This window comes from Heterocephalus glaber, unplaced genomic scaffold, assembly GCF_053883595.1.
Source record: "Heterocephalus glaber isolate CG9 unplaced genomic scaffold, H.glaber_assembly_v1.0 deba00001060, whole genome shotgun sequence".
NCBI classification, from domain to species: domain Eukaryota; kingdom Metazoa; phylum Chordata; class Mammalia; order Rodentia; family Bathyergidae; genus Heterocephalus; species Heterocephalus glaber.
This window is the reverse complement of record NW_028258185.1, coordinates 2,174,654-2,196,930: the sequence shown is the minus strand read 5'-3', so window position 1 is coordinate 2,196,930 and position 22,277 is coordinate 2,174,654. Positions and strand designations below refer to the sequence as shown.

General features: G+C 39.2%; 1 pseudogene; it reads right to left on the bottom strand.

Moving 5' to 3' along the window:
* Positions 1 to 246: 246 nt before the first annotated feature.
* LOC101725689 (keratin, type II cytoskeletal 6A-like) lies at positions 247 to 20,334 on the bottom strand (annotated as a pseudogene).
* Positions 20,335 to 22,277: the final 1,943 nt, after the last annotated feature.

Below are 22,277 nucleotides of genomic sequence, written 5' to 3'. Positions count from 1 at the left end.
CCAGGGGAGGTATGTCCACCAGAGGGCAAGCAACTCAAAGAGGCAGGGGTGGATGGAAGGCACAGGCCACTCCTTCGCTATGGCCAGCAGGGATGTGATAGACCGAGTCTGTGGTGAGACCATACCTCCCAGTATAGGGAAAGAGCATAGATTCTGAAATGAGTCAGATCAGTCGTTGGATCTTGCTCTGGCCCTTAATTACCATGTTAGTTAACTTTTCTGAGTCTTTATTTTCTCTTCTTTAAAATGGGGATAAAGTTTAACAAAGGTAGTTGGGTGCAAGATGAAGGTGGATAAATCACTAATTTTTATGCACTATATTTAAACAAGAAGAAATCATGAAAAAGGGGTTCTAACTTACAATACAAGAACCCTAAGATACCTAGGCATACCTAACAAGAACAAGAACAAGAATAACCAGCAAACATTGAAAACAATGAATAGGGCTAACTGTATCAGAAACCAACATATGACTTATATGGTGCTGGTGATGACAGTGATGTGGGCAGGACTTCAGTGCTTGTAGCTCTTCCTGCTGGAAGACAAGCTGGTGTACTTGATAGCGAAGTATTGCCCCTGCCAGAGCTGAGGCCGCCCGAAATGCTCATGCATCTGCCAGAAGTGAAGCTGCTTCCAAGACTTTGATCAGTGCTGTAGGAGTAGCTTCTGCCTCTGCCCCAGGCCTACACCACTGCCTGCATCACCAGCACTGCCATAGCTGCTGGAGACAGTGGACTGCACCATGGCTGTAGGGAAGGGACAAGGACACGGACACTGTCCTCTTGTGCTTGCCTGAGCCAGAGCACAAGGTCTGGCACAACATAAACAGGGAAGCTGGGTACTTACAGATGGTGATTGATCCAATGCCTTCTCCATTCAGCCTAGGAGGAGAGGAACACAGAGAGGTGAGACCTAGACAGGGCTCCCTGGAACCTGTGGGAAGCTTCTAGCTGGGGAAAGCTCAGGTAGAATTGCTCTTTTAGTTGTTTTCCAGAGCTGAAATTATAGCCATGAGCAGTATTCCATGGTTTTGTGCTCAGTGGAGGACACTGGAGATATCAGAAGTTTGACTGCATTAAGGGACCCAACTGCACTCCTCGCCCTCCAGCAGCTTCCTGTAGGTGGCGATCTCCACATCCAGGGCCAGCTTGACATTCATGAGCTCCTGGTACTCCTTCAGCAGCCTGGCCATGTCCTGTTTGGCCTTCTGCAGGGCATCCTCCAGCCCTTCCAGTTTGTTCTTGGCATCCTTGAGGACCAGCTCTCCATGCTGCTTGTCATCAGTGATGGCAGACTGTAGATTGGAGCACTAAAAGGGAAGCAAGTAGAATTGACTTGTAGTTGGGTACTTCCCCAATGGATTAGTCCTAGGTCATCTTTCCCAGTGGGTTATAGAGACATCAATGGGTGCAACATAACCTCTGAGTGTTTCTGCCCAGTGGTTTCCATTTGTAGTCTTTATTTAGTTAGGGAGTCATTGACAAGAACATATGAGGCCATTGTATTAGCCACGCTTCACGAGATTATATCTAGTTATTGACAGGAGACACTGCAGTAGAGACAAGAGAAGGAATATTGGAAGAGGTAGAGTGAATTGTTTTTTGGGATGTGGTCTCCAAGGCCAACCAGGTAATATTTCTGATGCCACAATAACTTAAACAAAATTGTGACCTTCTTGTGTGGGATGACAAATATTCATGTGTGATGCTTTTTCCCTAGTTTTCCTTCAGTTTCCTCAAACCCCTGAGTTTCATTTTGTCCTTTGCTCTTGCTCCATTCCCTTTTCACCTGGACTATGGAGCAGATTTACAACAATGATCCTCAGGTTCTCACGCTGCCCCCTTTTCTTTCCCAACTTGTATATTTTCTATTCCCAAGTCAGTCAGTCTGCTTATGTAAAAAGCAATCAATTATTCCTGTTTATCTTTTTACTGCTTTGACTAATTGAGATTGGACCTGCCTAGGTCTTTTACCATGATCTTGATAGGATCTATGCGTATTTCACAGGTGGGTTCTGAACTGCATCACTCCCTCTGGCTGACAGTTTCTTTACTCCCTGGGATATATCACAAATGTTAGTTTGTGATTCCATAATGGTCTAGGAAGGCCTTTGTAATTGCCCACCACCATACCTGCTTCTTGACCTGGTCAATTTCAGACCTCAGCGTCTGGATCATGTGGTTGACGTCAGCACATCTGCTTGGTGGTGTGCAGGTCGTCCCCATGTCTGCCTGCTGTGACCCATAGTTCCTCATACTATAGTCAATGGGCGGGGGGGAGAGATTTAACCATGAATAATGAGTTATCCCTTCTGAGTCAAGCATGTAACAACCATTACATAATGGCTTATCTTTGAGAAATTTTAGGAAAAGTTGATTTTGCATGGATGTTGAATACTGTACAACTGAGTCACAGACCATCTTGATTAGGAGACCACAGACTGTCAAGTTCTCTTAGAAACTGACAGTGTTCTGTAGTGTATTCTGGGAATTAATATTCAGGTTGGCATAAACAAGGACGATTGTGTCCTTATCTGCGGAAGCTTTCCTCTTGCCTCTGACTTCTTCTGCTTCACAGAAATGGGGATAAATCCTCTAAATATCAACTCTAATAGTATAGAAAACAATGCCTGAGAGGATGAAGCTTCCTTTGTGTACATTTTGTGTAGATTCTCCATACCACACCCATGGAATCAGAAGTTTTCTGGTATTCAGAGCAGGACATGTGGATTCCTCAGCAGTCACCACCTCACAGGTCACCTTGGTCTGGTACCAGGACTCAGCCTCAGCCTGGCTCCTCTGAAGGATTTTCCTCATATTGGGCTTTGGCTTCAGCAATGATGCTGCCCAGATCCAGGTTATGTTTGTTGTCTATAAACAGGACCACAGAGGTGTCTGAGATGTGGGCTTGCATCTGAGACAGTTCCTGCCCATCAGAAGGTGCTAAATTCCTCTTTTCAGGTGTACCCAACACCCAGATCTTCCCTTTTGCAAAGCCCACCCCAGTAAATGAAGGAAAGGTGCTGATACTTACTGCGGCAAAGATGGATATCAGGAAGCGGATCTCATCTGAAAGACCATAGGCCTTGTCTTTCAGTTCAACCTTATTCGTGTAGGCAGGATCCACATGCTGGGGACAGAGATGATTACATGGTGTCACTTGAGCCCTCCTGCCATCTCACCCATCTGTATCTCCCTGGCACCTCTCCATTAGAAGGAGTTGGGAACCCAAGCCCTGTCTCTCCTGACGCAGGTCAACCTGAATCCTGACCCAATTGGCTCAGCTTCATCACAGTTACAAAATCATTCTCAGTTGCTGTGTGTTTGTTGATTTCATCTTCATATCTATGGGAAGAAGAGTATAACATATTTGACACAGCTTTTGGATAGATTCCAAATCTAGCCTGTGATCTCTCATTTTCATGAATGGAATATTTCCAAATCCATTTTCCCCCCCAGGAGAGACTAAAGGGTTTTTTGGGGGGGTTGTGGTTCAATTATTAAGACTCACTCTCCCTTAACCTCCTGTAAACCTCTTTGTCTTACATATTTGCTCGTTGGCAGTAATTTCTGATTTTAATTCCTATGAACATGTTTTGCTTGAAATAACACCCACATATAGACCTGGTCACCAACTTGGTTTGAGAAATGAGCCTTGGGAAAGCAGCTCACTCCTTCTCTTTAACTCACTTGTTCTTGACATCTTTAGTTGTGTCCTGCATGCCTCTGAGCTCTGAGGCATGGTGGCCTCTCTCTCCAAGGGTGAAGTCCAGCTGCCTCCTGAGGTTCCTGATGTACTGCTCAAACAAAGGCTCCAGGCTTCCCTGGGATTTTTTGGTGCCTTGCTCCTGGAGCAGGGTCTACTTGGTGTCCAGAACCTTGTTATGCTGCTCCAGGAAGTACACCTGAAGAGAAATAGATGTTCATGTGGCAGACAGAGGTAGGACAAAAGAAGTGGCCAGTGTGGAAGGTTCCCTTGTGGGCCTGTGCTTCCCCAGAGTGCAGTCCTGAGCATGCACAATCTCAGGCTGTGCTATTACCCAAATGTGTTTTTTGGCCCAGATGCCATAGCCCAGTGACAGCGAACTTATGGCATGTGTGTTATTTGTTTTTCTTTTAAGACTAAAGTTGTTAATGCATGAGTTTTTAACAACTAAAAACTCAGTATTCAGGTTTAATTGCAGCATTGGCATTTTGCGATAAATAAATGGGTTTTGGATTACAGTTTGGGTACTGGGTCTCTAAAAGTTTTGCCATCACTGCCATAGACCACCGAGGGCTTTTCACCCTCTATGTGATGGATACCATCAGTGGATTTCCACAGTTTTTCTCTGCTTTCAAAACACAATCAGAAATCTGTTTTAAAAACAATTAAATGGTCTGATACATTGTTTAGGTTTTCCTGATTAATAGGATCTCATCGATATGGGATGTAAATGTTGCCTAATAATTAGGTTCCTCTCTAATTTCCATTTTAGTGCATGTATCTATTCTAAAATAACCCTAGCTTCATGATCATTCTCCATTTCTGGAATAAATTAGTATTTTTACGTGCTGTGTAAAGGGCCCTAATGTTTCTGATTGAGCCAGAAAATCCTTTTTTTTTTTTTGGTTTGGCCTTTTCCCTCATACCTTGACCCCAGAGTGGAATCACCAGCTCAAACACCACTGGCATTTATTGTATTTCTTAGATCTTCAAGAGGGGAGACCTAACTCTTCTCACTGCCTCGGTGCTTCACCTGTGCTTTTGGGTGTGAACAGTTGATGGTCCCTAGCAGGAAGCAAGGCCTTTATTTGGGTATGTTTTTGTGATTTTCCTAGGCCATGTGTGTTATCCCTATATGAGAAAGAATATCTGAGAGAGGTAGAGTAGGTTTGCATTTTTAGAGACAGTGCCTGTGATTTCAAAAGGAGGTGACACAAATAAGTAAAGTATATGTCTGTATGTGTTTCTGAGTGTGTTTTATGAATATAAAATATGTTGCTCTTATTTAGATATAAAAAGTCTCTCAACAGTTTCATGTTCAGAGGTGGGACACAGGAAAGTGATTGGATCATAGGGCTCTAAATTTATCAACAGTTTAGTCCACTGATGAGTTCATGGCTATTAGGAGGTAAGGCCCAGTAGGAAGAATTGGGTCACTGGGGTGTGCTTTGGTTCTTTCTTTTTTTTAATTCTTTTAGTTCTTTTATTGGTACATTTTAGGAATACAATTCATTTACATTTATCATTGGGTGTTTGTACCTGTACATGATATATCTGGGTTCTTATTTTTTTCCCCATTACCTGTGCACCCTTCACCCCCTCCGCCCTTCCCTATTTACATAGATTTCATTTCCATTTTTTTTTTCTTTTCTCATCGGTTTTCCTTTCCCTCTTTTCCTTTTGCCTTCCCCTCCCTTCACTCCTTTGTCTTTGGACCTTTTTTCCTATTTCAAAATATCATTCATTTTAATCATTTTAACCCTTGTTTACACTATCAGTTTCTCACACTTGTGAAACTATTCAGTATTTACACATGTGTGTCCTATTTATTTCACTTAAGAGTATGGCCTTGATATGCATCCATTTAGCTACAAATGACTCTAGTTTTTCATTCTTTATGGCTGAGTAGTACTCCATTTTATAAAAAAACCCACATTTTCTTTATCCAATTTCCAGTTGATGGGAACTTGGGCTGCTTCCAAGCTTTAGCTATTAAAATCTGTGCGGCTATGAACATGGGTACACATACATCGCTGTAGTATGATTCTTTTAATTCTTTTGGGAAGATACCCAGCAGGGGAATAGCTGGGTCAAATGGGACCTCTAGTCCTAGTTCTTTGAGGTATCTCCACACTGATTTCCACAGTGGTTGTACCACTCCCACCAGCAATGGAGAAGGGTACCTTTGTCCCCACACCCCCGCCAGCATTTGTTATTTGTTGATTTCTTGATAGCAGCCATTCTTTGTGGAGTGAGGTAGAATCTCAGTGTTGTTTTCAACTGCATCTCTTGAATGACCAGTGATGTTGAACATTTTTTCATGTATTTGTTTGCTCCTTTTACTTCCTTGCCTGAGAAATGTCTGTTCATTTCAGATGCCCATTTTTGAATTGGGTCTTTGAATTTGCGGGGTCTGATTTTTTTTTCAATTCTTTATATATTCTAGATAGTAGTCCTTTGTCTGAGGTACAGCTGCTAAAATTTTTTTCCCATATTGTAGGTTGTCTGTTAGCTCTGTTGCTGGTTTCTTTTGCAGTGCAGAAGCTTTTTAATAAGATGAGATCCCAGTTGTTGATTCCTTTTGCTACTTATCATGCTGCTGAGGTTTTGTTCATGAAGTCTTTTCCTATGTCAATGTCTTCAAGAGTTCTACCTAACTTATCTTCCAGCAAGTTTAGTGTTTCTGTCTTAATATTTATATCTTTAATCCGCTTCAATCTTAGTTTAGTGCATGGTGATAGGTATGGGTCTAGTTTCAATCTTTGGCAGGTTGAAATCCAGTTTTTCCAACACCATTTATTAAATACGCTATCTTTCCTCCAATGATGGTGGTTGGCTCCTTTGTCAAAGATGAGGTGGCTGAGCATGTCTGGAGTTGTTTCTGCATCTTCTAATCTATTCCACTGATCCTCAGATCTGTTCCTTTGCCAGTAACATGCTGATTTTATCACAGTAGCTTTGTAGTATAGTTTCAAGTTGGGGATTGTGATACCCCCAGCCATGTCTCTGTTGCCTTGAATTGCTTTAGCTATTCTAGGTCTCTTATGGTTCCAAATGAATTTTCAGATTGTTTTCTCTAGCTCTCTGAAGTATATTTTTGGAATTTCAGTGAGCATTGCCTTGAATCTATATAGTAGTTTTGGAAGTATGGCCATTTTCACTATATTGGTTCTTCCTACTCAGGAGCAAGGGATGTCTTTCCATTTTTCTGTATCCTCTTCAATCTCTTTTTTCAGAGTGCTGTAGTTTTCAGTGTTAGAGGTCTTTTGCTTCCTTTGTTAGAGTGATTCCTAGATATTTCATTTTTTTGGATGCTATTGTAAAAGGAATTATTTCCCAAATTTCTCTCTCAATGGGTCTGTTATTTGTGTACAAGAAGGCTACTGTTTTTTGAGTGTTGACCTTGTATCTAGCTACTCTACTGAATCTGTCAATTTAGTCTAGAAGTCTTTTGGTAGAGTTTTTTGGGTCTTCTATGTAAAGTATCATATCGTCAGCAGATAATGAGAGTTGAACTTCTTCCTTTCCTGTCTTTATTCCTTTTATTTCTTTCTCTTTTCTAATTGCTGTGACTAATGTTTCCAGAACTATATTGAACAGAAGTGGTGATAGTGGGCATCCTTGTCTTGTTCCTGATTTTAGCATGAAAGTTTTCAGTTTTTGACCATTTAGTTTGATGTTGGCTGTTGGGTTTTCATAGATAGCCTTAATCAGGTTAAGATAAAGACCTTCTATTCCAATTTTCTGTAGGGTTTTTATCATGAATGGGTGCTGGACTTTGTTGAATGCTTTTTCTGCATCTATTGAGATGATCATATGGTTTTTGTCCTTGACTCTGTTAATATGGTGCATTACATTTATTGATTTACAAATGTTGAACCATCCTTGCATCCCTGGAATAAATCTGACTTGGTCAGGGTGTATAATCTTCTTGATGACACTTTGTATTCTGTTTGCCAGTATCTTGTTGAGGATTTTTGCATCTATGTTCATTAGAGAGATTGGCCTGTAGTTCGCTTTTTGGGTTGGGTCTTTCCCTGGTTTTGGAATCAAAGTAACACTTGCTTCCAGGAATGAATTTGGAAGTATTGCTTTCCTTTCAATTTCCTTGATGAGTTTAAAGAGTAGTGGCATTAGTTCTCCTTTCAATATCTTGTAAAATTCAGCAGTGAAGCCATCAGGACCTGGGCTTTTCTTTGTTGGTAAATATTTTATTACATTTTCAATTTCGCTCTTTGTAATTGGGGTGTTTAGAATTTCTATATCTTCTTCATTTAACTTTGACAATTCGCATGTATCTAGGAATCTGCCCATTTCTTCTGTGTTTTCCATTTTATTGTAGTAGAGGTTCTTGAAGTATTGATGATCCTCTGGATTTCTGTTGTGTTTGTTGTGACTTCACTTTTTTCATTGTCAATTGCATGTATTTGTGCCTTTTCTTTCCTTTTTTGATAAGGTTGGCTAAAGGTTTATCAATTTTATTTATTCTTTCAAAAAACCAACTCTTTGTTTCATTGATTTTTTGTATTGTTCTCTTAGTCTCCATTGCATTGATTTCTGCTCCGATCTTTTTTTTATTAAATTCTTTTATTAGTATATTGTAGGTATACAACACAATTACATTTCTTATTAGGAACTGTACCTTTACATAATGCATCTTGGTTCTTATTTTTTCCCCATTCCTAGCCCTCCCTTCACCCCCTCCACCCTTCCCTATTTACAAAGAATTTATTTCCATTTTTTCCATTTCTCATCATTTTTCCTTTCCCTTCTTTATTTTCCCCTGCCCCTCCCACTACCCCTACCCCCTTGGACCTTTTCTTCCTATTTTGCATTATCGATTATTCATTCTAATCATTGGTACATTTTAGGTATACAATATAATGACATTCATCATTGGAAATTTGCACCTTTACATAGTCTCTCTTGGTTCTTATTTTTCACCCTTGCCCAACCCTCCCTTCAACCCCTCCATTCCTCCCTATTTACAAAGATTTTGTTCCTATTTTTCCATTTTCTCATATTAATCCCCTTCCCTTCTATCTTTTCCCCTAGCCCTCCCACTTCCTTCCCCTTTGCCCTTTTTCTTCCTATTTCACATTACCTATTATACATTTAGTCCTTATTTACACTTTCAGCACACCAGAGAAACTATTCAGTATTTATACATGTGTGTCCTATTTATTTCACTTAAGAGTATTGCCTCAATGTGCATCCACTTAGCTATAAATGTCTCTAATTTCTCATTTTTTATGGCTGAGTAGTACTCCATTTTATAAAAAAAAAACCACATTTTCTTTATCCAGTCTCCAGTTGATGGGCATTTGGGCTGTTTCCAAGTTTTAGCTATTACAAACTGTGCTGCTATGAACATGGGTGCATATATGTCACTGTGGTATGATTCTTTTAATTCTTTGGGGAAGATCTCCAGTAGTGGAATAGCAGGGTCAAATGGGACTTCCAGTCCTAGTTCTTTGAGGTATCTCCATACTGATTTCCACAGTGCTTGCACCAGTCTACCTTCCCACCAGCAGTGGAGCAGGGTTCCTCTTTCCCCACAGCCCTGCCAGCATTTGTTATTGGTTGATTTCATGATAGCAGCCATTCTTTCTGGTGTGAGGTGGAATCTCACCGTTGTTTTCATTTGCATCTCTTGAATGACCAGTGATGTTGAACATTTTATCATGTATTTATTTGCTATTTCTACTTCTTTGTCTGAGAAATGTCTATTCATTTCAGATGCCCATTTTCAGATTGGGTCTTTAAATTTGAGAGGTCTGATCTTTTTAAGTTCTTTATAGATTTGAGATAGTAGACCTTTGTCTGAGGAAGAGCAGGTGAAGATTTTTTCCCACATTGTAGGTTATCTCTTCACACTGCTGGTGGTTTCTCTTGCTGTGTGGAAGCCTTTTAATAAGAAGAGATCCCACTTGTTGATTGTTTGTGCTAGTTCACGAGCAACTGAGGTTTTGTTCATAAAATCTTTTCCTACACTGATAGCTTCAAGGGTTCTACCTAACCTCTGTTCCAACTGGTTCAGCAATTCTATTTTAATATTTAGATCTTTATTCCATTTTGATTTTAGTTTAGTGCATGGCGAGAGATATAGGTCTAGTTTTAATCTTTGGCAAGTTGAAGCCCAATTTTTCCAGCACCATTTGCTAAAGAGGCTATCTTTCCTCCAGTGAGGGTGTTTGGCTCCTTTATTGAAGATGAGATGACTGAGAGTGTCTGGAATTGTTTCTGCATCCTCTAATCTGTTCCACTGGTCCTCAGGTCTGTTTCTTTGCCAGTACTGTGCTGTTTTTATCACAGTAGCTTTGTAGTAGAGTTGCAGGTTGGGGACTGTGATACCCCCTGCCATGTCTCTGTTACCTAGAATTGCTTTTGCTATTCTGGGTCTCTTCTTGTTCCAAATGAATATTTGGATTGTTTTCTCAAGGTCCATGAAGTAGGCCCCTGGGATCTCAATTGGATTTGCATTAAATCTATATAGGAGTTTTGGAAGTATGGCCATTTTCACTCTATTAATCCTTCCTACCCAGGAGCAGGGGATGTCTGTCCATTTTCTGCTATCATCTTCAATCTCTCTTTTCAGAGTGCCATAGTTTTCAGAGAAGAGGTCTTTGATTTCTTTCGTTAGGATGATTCCTAGGTATTTCAGCTTTTTGGATGCTATTGTGAAAGGAATTATTTGCCCTATTTCTCTCTCAGTGAGTCTGTCATTGGTGTAGAGGAAAGCTATTGATTTTTTGTGTGTTGACCTTGTAACCAGCTACTTGACTGAATTTGGTTATTAAGTCTAGAAGACTTTTGGTGGAGTTCTTGGGGTCTTCTATATAGAGTATCATGTCATCTGCAAATAATGACAATTTGACTTCTTCATTACCTGTCTTTATTCCTTTTATTTCTTTCTCTTGTCTAATTGCTATGGCTAATGTTTCCAGAACTATATTGAACAAGAGTGGTGATAGTGGACATCCTTGTCTTGTTCCTGATTTTAGTGTGAAGGATTTCAGGTTTTGACCATTTAGTATGATATTGGCTGTTGGTTTTTCATAGATGGCTTCTATCAGTTTGAGGTAGAGACCATCTATTACAATTTGTTGTAGGGTTTTTATCATAAATGCATGTTGGATTTTGTCAGATGCTTTTTCTGTGTCTATGGAGGTAATCATATGGTTTTTGTCCTTGGCTCCATTGATATAGTGCATTACTTTGATTGATTTGCGTATATTGAACCATCCCTACATCCCTAGCATGAATCCCACTTGATCAGGGTGTATGATCTTCTTGATGATCTTCTGCATTCTGTTTGCCATTATCTTATTAAGGATTTTTGCATGTATGTTCATTAGTGAGATTGACCTATAGTTCTCCTTTTTGGTTGGGTCTTTCTCTGCTTTGGGGATCAAGGTGATGCTTGCTTCCAGGAATGAATTTGGGAGTATTGCTTCCCTTTCAATTTCATTGAAGAGTTTAAACAGTAGTGGCAGCAGTTCCTCTCTAAATGTCTTGTTGAATTCAGCAGTGAAGCCATCAGGGCCTGGGCTTTTCTTAGTTGATAAGTTTTTCATTACATTTTCAATTTCATTGGTTGATATTGGGTTGTTCAGACTTTTTAGGTCTTCTTTGTTCAACTTTGGTAATTCATATGTATCTAGGAATCTGTCCATTTCTTCTGTGTTGTCCATCTTATTGGCATATAGGTTCTGGAAATAGGTATTGATGATCCTCTGGATTTCTGCTGGGTCTGTTGTAATTTCACCCTTTTCATTCCTAATTGCATGGATTTGGACCTTTTCTTTCCTTTTTCTGACAAGGTTGGCTAAGGGTTTGTCAATTTTGTTGATTCTTTTGAAGAACCAACTCTTGGCTTCATTGATTTTTTTGTATCATTCTCTTAGTCTCCATTGCATTGATTTCTCCTCTGATCTTTATAATTTCCTCCCTTGTATGAGCTCTGGGGTTGTCCTGTTCTTCTTTTTCTAGAAGCTTGAGGTTTAGCATCAGGTTGTTTAATTGGGCTCGTTCTGTTTTCCTAATATGCGTATTCACTGCTATGAATGTCCCTCATAAGACTGCTTTCATTGTGTCCCATAGATTCCAATATGTTGTATTGTCATTGTCATTTAATTGAAGGAACTGTCTGATTTCTTCTTTAATTTCCTCTGTGAGCCATTGGTTATTCAGAAGTGTGTTGTTCAATTTCCACGTGTTTATGAAATTTCTTGAGTTTCTTTTGCTATGGATCTCCAATTTCATCACCCTTTGGTCTGATAATATACAGGGGATAACTTCAATTCCTTTGCACTTCCTTAAACATGTTCTATGTGTGAGTATGTGGTCTATTTTGGAGAATGACCCATGTGCAGCTGAGAAGAATGTGTATTCTGATTTTGTGGGGTGGAAGACTCTAAACATCTGTTAAGTTCATTTGTTCAAGAGTTCGATTGAGTTCTAGTATTTCATTACTTATTTCATTATTATTATTTTATTACTAGTTGATCTATCTATTTGTGACAGTGGGGTGTTGAGGTCCCCCACTACAATTGTATTAGTGCATATATGACTTTTCATGTCCATTAGTATTTGTTTTATATAGTTGGGTGCACTAGTGTTTGGTGCATAGATATTTATGATTGTCATCTCTTCTTCTCAGATTCTTCCCTTTACAAGAATGTAATGTCTTTCTTCGTCTCTCTTAATCAGTGTTGGTTTGAAATCTACTTGATCTGCCAAGAGGATAGCTACTCCTGCTTTTTTTTGGGTTCCTGTCACATGGAGTATTGTTTTCCACCCTTTAACTTTCAGTCTATGAGTTTCCTTTTGAATTAAGTGTGTTTCTTGTATGCAGCATATTGTTGGATTTTGCTTCTTGACCCATTCTGCCAGTCTATTTCTTTTGATTGGTGAATTGAGACCATTAACATTGATGAGTATAACTGAAACGTATTGCCTTGTCATTGCCATGACTTTTTCTTTTTGTTGGGTTCTCCCCCTTTACATTTAATTTCTTGTCTTGCCAGATGGGTTCATTCTGCTTTGCTTCCTGGGGTTGTGATCCTCAATGTCTGTTCCTAGGATATTGTATAAAATTCTTTGGAGTGCTGGTTTGGTATTCACAAAGTTCCTAAGGTGCTCTTTGTCATGAAAGTATTTTATTTCTCCATCCATTTTGAAAGATAGTTTTTTGGGGTACATCAATCTGGGTTGGAGGCTGTTTTCTTTTAGGTCTTGGAATATGTCACTCCAAGCTCTTCTTGCCTTGATGGTTTGTATTGAGAAGTCTGCTGTGATTCTGATGGGCTTTCCTTTGTATGTGATTTGTTTCTTTTCTCTAACTACTTGTAGAACTTTGTTCTTCTGTTGAGTTTCTGGAATCTTAACAATTATATGCCTATGTGTAGATTTTTTTTTGATCCAAGGCTATTTGGAGTCCTATATGCCTCACTTATCTGTATGTCAAGCTCTTTTCCCCTGCTTGGGAAGTTTTCTGCCATTATTTCTGTGAAGAGATTTTTTATGCCATCTCCACTCTCTCCTGTTTCTTCATTGAGGCCAATCAGTCTTATGTTATTCTTCTTTGCATCATCTAGCAGCTGCTGGATTGATTTCTCATGTTCTCTTATAATTTTGAAGCTATTTTTCTTTCCCTGATCACTAATTGCAATCTTATCTTCTATATCTGAAATTCTGTCCTCACACTGGCTCATTCTGCTATGTAGACTTTCAATGGAGTTTTTCAAGTCCTGGAAATCTATCATCTGTTTTATGGATTCCACTTGTTTCCTATGTTGGGATTCCATCATGTTCCTCAGCTCCTCTCTAGATTTATTAATCATGTCTTGCACCAGGGGCACAATTTCTCCTGTTATCTGAGAAATTATTTCTGATTTCATTTTTTCCAGATCCCCTTTTGTTGCCAGTTCAGTGGGTCCAGGTGGTTGAGTATCAGAGTGTTCCATCTCATTTCCCTTTGGGGTTTCTGTAGGTGATCTGGAAGTCTGGTTTTGAGACTTATTTATGTGTTTTCACATTTCGACTGGGGGGGTGGGGGGTGGCTGTTGGCGCCTGCATGGATTACCTTCTCTGAGCTGGGAGAGGTGGGACAGGGGCCAGGAGCAGTGGTAGGGATGGTGGCCCAAAAGCCCTTTCCTGTTGGCTGGGAGCAGTGGGAGGGATGGTGGCCAGGAAGCCCCTTCCTCTGGTCCAGGAGCAGTGGGATGGTGGCTCAGAAGCCCCTACCTCTGGACCGGGAGTGGTGGGAGTGTTGGTGGCCCAGAAGCCCCTTCTTCTGGGCCAGGAGCAGCAGGACAGAAGGTGGCCCAAAAGCCCTATCCTCTAGGCTGGGAGCAGCGGGAGAGATGGTGGCTGGGAAGCCCCTTCCTCTGGACCAGGAGCAGTGGGACGGCGGTTCAGAAGGCCCTACCTCTGGGCCAGGAGCAGCAGGAATCAGTACCGTGGTCTGGTGGTCTGTTGTCCTCTGCGTCTTTGTAGTGTGGAACCAGGTGGCTGTACAGAGGAGAAGGGGTGGGGGTCCAGTGGATTGTTGCAGGGGTGTGGGCTGATTCGGCTTGTTCTATGCGACTCAGGACCTCAGTAGGGTGTGCACAGACCTGCCTGTCTGCAGAGGGCTGATTTGGCCTGTTCCACATGACTCTCTGCTCTGATCTTTATAATTTCCTCTCTTGTATAAGCTTTGGATTCATTATGCTTTTCTTTTTCTAGCAGCTTGAGGTTCTGTGTTAGGTTATTTATCTGAGTTTTCTCTGTTTTCCTAATATGGGCATTCACTGCTATGAATTTCCCACGTAGAACTGCTTTCATTGTGTCCCATAGATTCCTGTATGTTGTACTGGCATTTTCATTTACTTGTAGAAACTGTTTAATTTCTTCTTTAATTACTTCTGTGATCCATTGGTTGTTCAAGAGGGTGTAATTCAGTTTCCATGTGTTTGTGGGGGTTTTGAGGTTTCTTATGTTATTGATGTCCAATTTTATTGCACCATGGTCTGATAATATACAGGGGGTAACTTCAATTCTTTTACATTTACTTAGACATGTCTTGTGAGCTAGCATGTGGTCTATTCTGGAGAATGACAAATGTGCAGCCAAAAAGAATGTGTATTCTGATTTTGTGAGTTGGAACACTCTGTAAACATCTATGAAATCCATTTGTTCAATAACTTGGTTCAGTTCTAGAATTTCCTTGTTAACTTTTTGTCTAGGTCATCTGTTTATTTGTGATAGTGCGGTATTGAGGTCCCCCACTACAATTGTGTTAGATTGTATTTGGTTTTTCACGTCCATTAATATTTGTTTTATATAGTTGAGGGCATTTGTATTTGGTGCATATATATTTATGACGGTCATCTCTTCCTCTTGGATTGTTCCCTTCACAAGGATATAGTGACCATCTTTGTCTCTCTTAATTAGTTTTGGTTTGAAATCTACTTTGTCTGCAAATAAGATTGCTGCCCCTGCTTTCTTCTGGGTTCCTGTGGCGTGGAGAACTTTTTTCCATCCTTTTACTTTCAGTCTATGAGTTTCTTTTTGAGTTAGGTGTGTTTCTTGTATACAGCATATTGTTGCATTTTCGTTTTTAATCCATTCTGCCAGTCTATTTCTTTTGATTGGTGAATTGAAGCCATTAACATTGACAGTTATAATTGAGAGATACTGACTCATCCTTGTCATGATGTTTTATTTTTGTTGGCTCTTTTATTTCTTATTTTCCCCCCTTTCACTTTAGTGTCTTACCTTATGTGGTGCCTTCTCTCTGCTGGGCCTCATGGAGTTGTGTACTTCATTGTCTTTTTCTAGGATATTGCTTAAAATTGTTTGGAGTGCTGGTTTGGTGTTCACAAAATTTCTCAGGTGTTCTTTGTCATGAAAGTATCTAATTTCTCCATCGATTTTGAAAGATAATTTTGCCAGATACATCAGTCTAGGTTGGAAGTTATTTTCTTTTAGGGCTTGAAATATTTCACTCCAGGCTCTCCTTGATTTGAGTGTTTGTGTTTAGAAATCTGCTGTGATTCTGATGGGCTTTCCTTTGTAGGTGATTTGTTTCTTTTTCCTAACTGCCTGTAGAATTTTGTTCTTCTGTTGGGTTTCTGGCATCTTGACTATTACATGTCTAGGTGTAGATTTTTTTTGGTCATGGCTAGTTGGAGTTCTATATGCCTCACTTATCTGTATGTCCAATTCTCTACTTCTGTCTGGGAAGTTTTCTACTATTACTTCTGTGAACAGTTTTTTTTATGTCAATTGTAGTTTCTCCTGTTTTTTCATGGAGTCCTATGAGTCTTATGTTATTCTTCTTTGGATCATCTAGTAGTTGTTGGGTTGATTTCTCATGATCCCTTACTATCTATAAGAAATCTGTTTTCATGGTCCTTAACCACAATCCTCTCTTCTATATCTGATATTCTGTCTTTAGATTCTCTTAGTCTGCTCTGCATGCTTTCAATGGAGTTTTTAATCTTCTGAATATCTGTTTGAATCTGTTTCATGGATTCCATTTCTTTTGGCCGATCATGTTTCCCATTTCTTTCTTATGCTGGGCATTCATGGCTTCCAGCATGTTTCAGAGCTCATCTATTTTTTTTTTATCTTTTTCTGTTCTAGATCCTCTAATCATGTCTTTCACTCTGCTCACCATCTCTGTAGTTACTTGGGAGATTATTTCTGTCTTGAAATTTTCTAGAGCCTCATGCATCTGCTTTGTTACTTCCTGTGCTATCAGTTCAGGGTGTTCAAGTGGTTGCTTATCAGACTTTTCCACCTCGTTTTCTCCAGAATTTCCTTTTGGTGGCGTGGAAGCCTGTGTTTGTGCCTTGCTTAAGTGTCTTCTCATTTTTGTTTTTGGTACTGTCCTTGGTTTAATTGCTGGGTTGATATTTCAAAATTGCTTAATGCAGGTATCTTTGTTGCTTGTGTTTAAAACCCTTGTGGAATGATTGCTTTTCAGAGGTGTCTTCCAAATATAGCTTGTGTTTGGGCTTTGAGACTGTAATGACTCTGAGGCTATTTTATTTTCCTTATACCAAGAAGGAAAACTAATTCGATCAATCACAACATGTTGGCCCAAAAGACATAGTCAGCAATACCATAGCATCAAGCACAGCTTAGAAAATGACAATTTATGGTAGTTATTAATCTATCACATTTAACCATGTGAGTTAAATTAAAACCAAGGACCAACCCAATATAAGTTTATAATGAATAAAACTCTTCAATATAGCATCTTTCCCCTTCAGGGCGGGGGAGTTAAAAGGAGTTGGGGAGAGAGGGATGGGTAGAAAGAACAGGTAAGATTAGCGCTGAGGCCGGAAGACACAGAAAGATCACACAAACTCTAAGAAGTTGTTAAAGGCAAGAGAAAAAGGCAGAATGAAAGAACAGAGATGTCAATAGAATCACCTAACAGCAACAGGGAGGCTAGATACCAAATTTATTTTCCTTTCAACCTACTGATGAGGAGAAAAAAGAGAAGAAAAGAACAATAAGGGAGAAATCTGAATTCAGTGCAGAAAGGAACAAATGGAGAGATGAGGAGCAATGTGGGACAGTGAGAGAATGAGTGAGAGAGAGAGAAAAAGAAAAGATAAAAGAAAGAAAAGAAAGAAAAGTAAAAATTTGAAGAGTATAAAAAGTAAAAATTAAGAATTAAAAATAAGAGAAAAGAATTTTTTTTCTATTTTGCAAATAGCAATAGAAATTATGGGCCTCCTACAGGGTATGTCTCTGCTGTCACAGTAGGCAACATAGGAATCCATGTGCATATACGAGTAAATGAGTCTCAGCAAGCCAGCAGTAGACCAAGTACAGTGGTCTGATGCCTTTATTGTAGAGATTCTCTTTGCTTTTCCACTGAGCTTCAGTTTTCATCGAGGAGCCTGAGAAGCCCTCTTTCTGTTACTAACTTCTGCTCTACCTTGTGGCACTCAGGACAAGGGTCTTTATAATCTCCTGTGCCTCTGTAGTGTGGAACCAGGTAGCAGAAAAGCCAGAAGACCAGAGGCATGCAGTGGCGGGGTGGGGTGGGGACTGGAGAAGGTCAAAATTACAAGCAACAGTGGGAGATGTCCTAAGACTTGAGCAGGAAAGTATTGTTGAAGAAAGAAGATGCCTGCAGAGATGAGGAAATAAGGGCACTGGGACTCTAACAAGTGATGATACTGTGGGGAGGGCACTGCCCAACAGATGCCAGTGTCAGAGAAGGATATGTATATTGCCAGAGCTGGACACTGCAACCCCTTTCTCTTCCCACTCTTTGATGTACGACCAGTATTTCTTAAGGCCAAGTACAAGGAACAGTTCGCCAACAAGAACATTGGTAGGGTCACTTCTTGAGCGACTGAGCATTCTGCTCTCAGCAATGTCTGAAGCATTTCTTCTTATGCCTTAATGGAGGATTACTCTTATTGTCTATGGTTACAAATGTTAAATATGACGTATTTTGCCTTTTATGTAACCTGTGAGAAACATAGAAAAGTTAATGCATTGGACATCTCATGTCTAGTCTTATTTATCCCATATTTCTTTCCTGTTTCCTCATCAACTATGAATTATTTGAAAGAAATTTTCAGAGGTCATATCATTTATTCACTAATATAAAATGATAGACACCTTAACAATATAGTGAAAATACAATTTTCCTTCTTAAAACTTCATGCATTTGTTACTAGCAACAATTGCCTATTTAATCTTCAGATATCTTCATTTGTGTTAATTTTTTATCTTGGTCCTCCAGACAAATTAGCTCCATGTGTGTGTATTTGGTTTTTATCTTTTCAATATCTTAGAAGCTATTAAAAATTTAGACCGTCCTTTCATTTTTTGCTTGCATGTTTTCCTTGCATCCTGTTTGTTCAAGAACCCAAGTTAATTGTCCGGTGTTCTTTCAGTGTTTGGCTTTATGCAACTGCATGTTCATGTGTTACTTTAACATGCTACTCTGTCCTTCATATTTCCTGTACACTAATATTTAAAATTAGAAAAATGTTAAGATTCTTTTATATATTGAAATATTCCCAGTATAAAGAGTAAATTGCATATTTAAGCATTGTTATTTACACATACTCTTATACATTTACAAGTTAAATAGATAATACATTTCTAAAAATTCATAAGCTTTGTAATACATGTTTAAGGAAGATAATACATGCTCTGGTTTATTTTCAGCTACACAGATCCTAACATGTAGGTTAGCAATCATGTTAGTCCCTGGTGCATCTTTAATCTTTCTATTCACTTAGTTGGGTAGGTTTCTGTGCTTAGTTGGGTAGGCTTCTGTTCCTAGGTCACATATGATATGTCTGCGTGTGTTCATTTGTATGTGTAGGAGAAAAAGCATCTGAGAGAGATGAGATAGGTTTACAGGTTTAGAGAAAGAGTCCTCATTGCAGAAAGGAGGACACATAAGTAAATAAATGAAGTGTGTGTGTGTGTGTGTGTGTGTGTATGACTGTGCGTTTTGTGTATATAATATGTGTATATATTGTTAGGGTTTGGATATAAAATGCTTCTCAAAAGTCTCACATGTTCAGCGGCAGGAGTCCAGGAAGGTGATTGGATCATGTTATACTCATCAACAGTTTAGTCCACTGATGAGTTCATAGCTGAGTGTGCTATTAGGTGGGGAGGGGTAGTTGGAGGAGATGGATTGCTGGAATGTGCTTTGACTCTTTCTGATCTCTCTGCTTCCTGGCTGCCATGGGTTGAGATTTTCCCTATCAGGCTCTCTGTCATGCCGTTTCTGCCTCAGAGCCAGCTGAACCCTCTAAAATCATGAGTCAAATAAACCTCTTCTCCTTTATGTTGTAGATATCAGATATTTTGTCCCAATAATGAAAAAGTGACTAATTATGTTCTTTTCCAATTATGCTTGTGTTTGTGTTGTGTTAACTTTTTCTCCCATTTCTGTTTTCTCTTGATTCTCTTTTAATACTGTCTGATCCCTCTTTCGTAAGCATGAGCTTTTGTCTACCTATTTCTCTTTGTCTCTTACTGATCTCAGCAAAGGCTTTCCTTTGTGTGGGGCTTTCAATTTGGTCTTATTTCTAGTCTATCTTGTTTTTACTCTGTCCTTATCTGACCTCTGAAAGGTAATATTTTATCCTTTACTGTCTCATGATATTTTCCCCTAGTTTTCTTATTGTCTGGTGTTAATTTTTGCTCATATTTTACTGTGCCCTTTTTCAGTTGATTGTTTTTATGTCCCTTTTCTTTTCTTATTCCGTTTTTTGGGGGTTTTTTTGGTGCTGGGGATCGAACTTGGGTCCTTGCACCTGCAAGGTAGGTGGCGGAACCATTGAGCTAAATCCCCCGCCTCTTATTATTTTTAATCTTGAAATGCACAGCTCTTTTGTAGGTCCTGCAATGTTTCCTTCCTGACAAATCCTCTTTTTTGGATGAGATGAACACATTTTTAGACCTGACATTGGCATGAAGTTTTCTGGGAGAGGGGATGAGGCCATTTATAGGCTCACAGGAATTCTCATGATGACACAGTGCTATGTGACTTATTCTTTTTTTTTTTCATTTAGACAGCCCAATGAAGAGAACTGCACAGTGGCTCATAATCCAGTTTCTCTGTTTTCTTCTCCTCACCTCCAACATGCTATCAGTTTGTCTTGCTTTTGCTGCCTTATTCAGCTCTGCCTTCATAGTTCTACAAATTTCATGACAAATGGGGACCTGCCTCCCCCTTACATACCCAGTTCTGATGGTTTCAAACAAGGACTTCCTGGATCTCCAAAGGGCAGACATGCCCTTTATATTGATGCAGCTTTATATTGATCTAGCACAAGTTTTATGAGTCAGCGGTGCCTGGAGTGTAGTAAAACCTCAGTGTTAGGCTTTGTTTCATTTTCTATTGAGGCTGCCCTGTTGTATGATGATTTGTTTGTTGTGAGAGTGTTGCTCTTCACTAGCTCCTTTGAGATTTTCAGCTGTAGTCACAGTCTCTCTCAGATTTCTTGACATACTTGTTTTCATTTCTCTATTTCTGTAAGAAAGTTATTTATTTATCCTATGGATTTTAAAACCTTTTATATTTGACTCTTGAGGGTGGAGTCTGCCTTTAAGTTTCTTTTTCTGTGTTGTTTTTTGGTCACTTCTGAGAGGGGAAAATGCCTCCGTTTCTCTCAGTAGGTTCAATTCAGAAGCCACCCATTCGTTTGTTTATATTTAAATGTTCCATTATACAAATTATCAAACTAAAATTTTAAAATTATTTTTATTTCCTGCTTCCTAAAAAACAATGGAACTCAATTCAGTTGTCATTGGGGTCACAGCTTCTCTCTTCCCTACTGCCATTTTGAGTTACCTGAATGTTTCCCACAGACTCTCTTGTTGTCATTAGAAATTTAATTCCAAAACATATTTGTGGTTTTCTCAATGTAAAACTATTTTATGGCTTACATAAACTTTGTTATTAAAATTGCAAAGAGGTACAATTAAAGGTATTAATATATAAACCACCATGGATCAATAACCAGCTTAAAAATGATCACTATTTTCTCATTACTGTTTCATGTAATTTTCTTACTCTTCTTACATCTAACTCCTTTTTTTTTGCTGAAGTATCTTAAGGAAATCTAGAATCAAGTCACTGGTAAATATTTGTATTCATGCCTAATAGTGAATTTAAAATCTGACTGCATAAGAGTGTTGTATTTACCATAAATGAAAATCATCCCTTAAAGACATCTAATCCCTACCTCATAATTTAACTCTCTAATTATCTCAGTGATGTCTTTTTTTTTTTTTTTGGTACTGGGGATCGAACTTGGGTCCTTGTGCTTGCAAGGCAGGCAGTGGAACCACTGAGTTAAATCCCCGGCCCTCAATGATGTCTTTCTATAGCTGATTTTCTTGAAGCAGCATCTGAACTAGATTGCATCTATCTGTTGCAGCAGTCCCCAACATTAATTCCATCAAAGTTTCATTTTGGAGAAGTCAATTTTTCCATTGACAGGAGATTGGGTGGTGATTTTAGTATAATTCAAGGGCACTACATTTATTATGTACTTTATTTCTATTATTATTACATTGTAATATATAATAAAATAAATACACAGCTCATCATAATGCTTAATCAGTGGGAACCCTGAGTTTGTTTTCCTGCAATTAGATGGTCTCCTCTGGGGTGGATGGAAGGCAGTGATACATGAAGTGTATTGCTTATGTCCAGTCTACCATATTTTGGTTGCTGTCACTGCAGAAAACCCTGCTTTGAAAAGATAAGATATTGGAAATGAGAGCAGGCTTTTCAGAGTTTTTTTTTTTTCAATCTCAGGATATTCCACCTGGACTTTAAGCCAGAACATATGGAGATTGGAAGTTGTCTCAAACAAACTTTTAAGCCCACCATCATCTATGATCTCAAGCAGTTGATCCTCTTCCAGCATGGATAAAATTGATTCTCTGACTTATTCACAAATGAGTTGTGGATCCATTCAATTCCAGTCCAGTGGTCTTTTGTGATTGGAAAGTAATGCTCAAACTCTTTTTGAAGCTTAGATAGGTGATCATGTACCAGCTGAGAGAAAGAAGGCCCT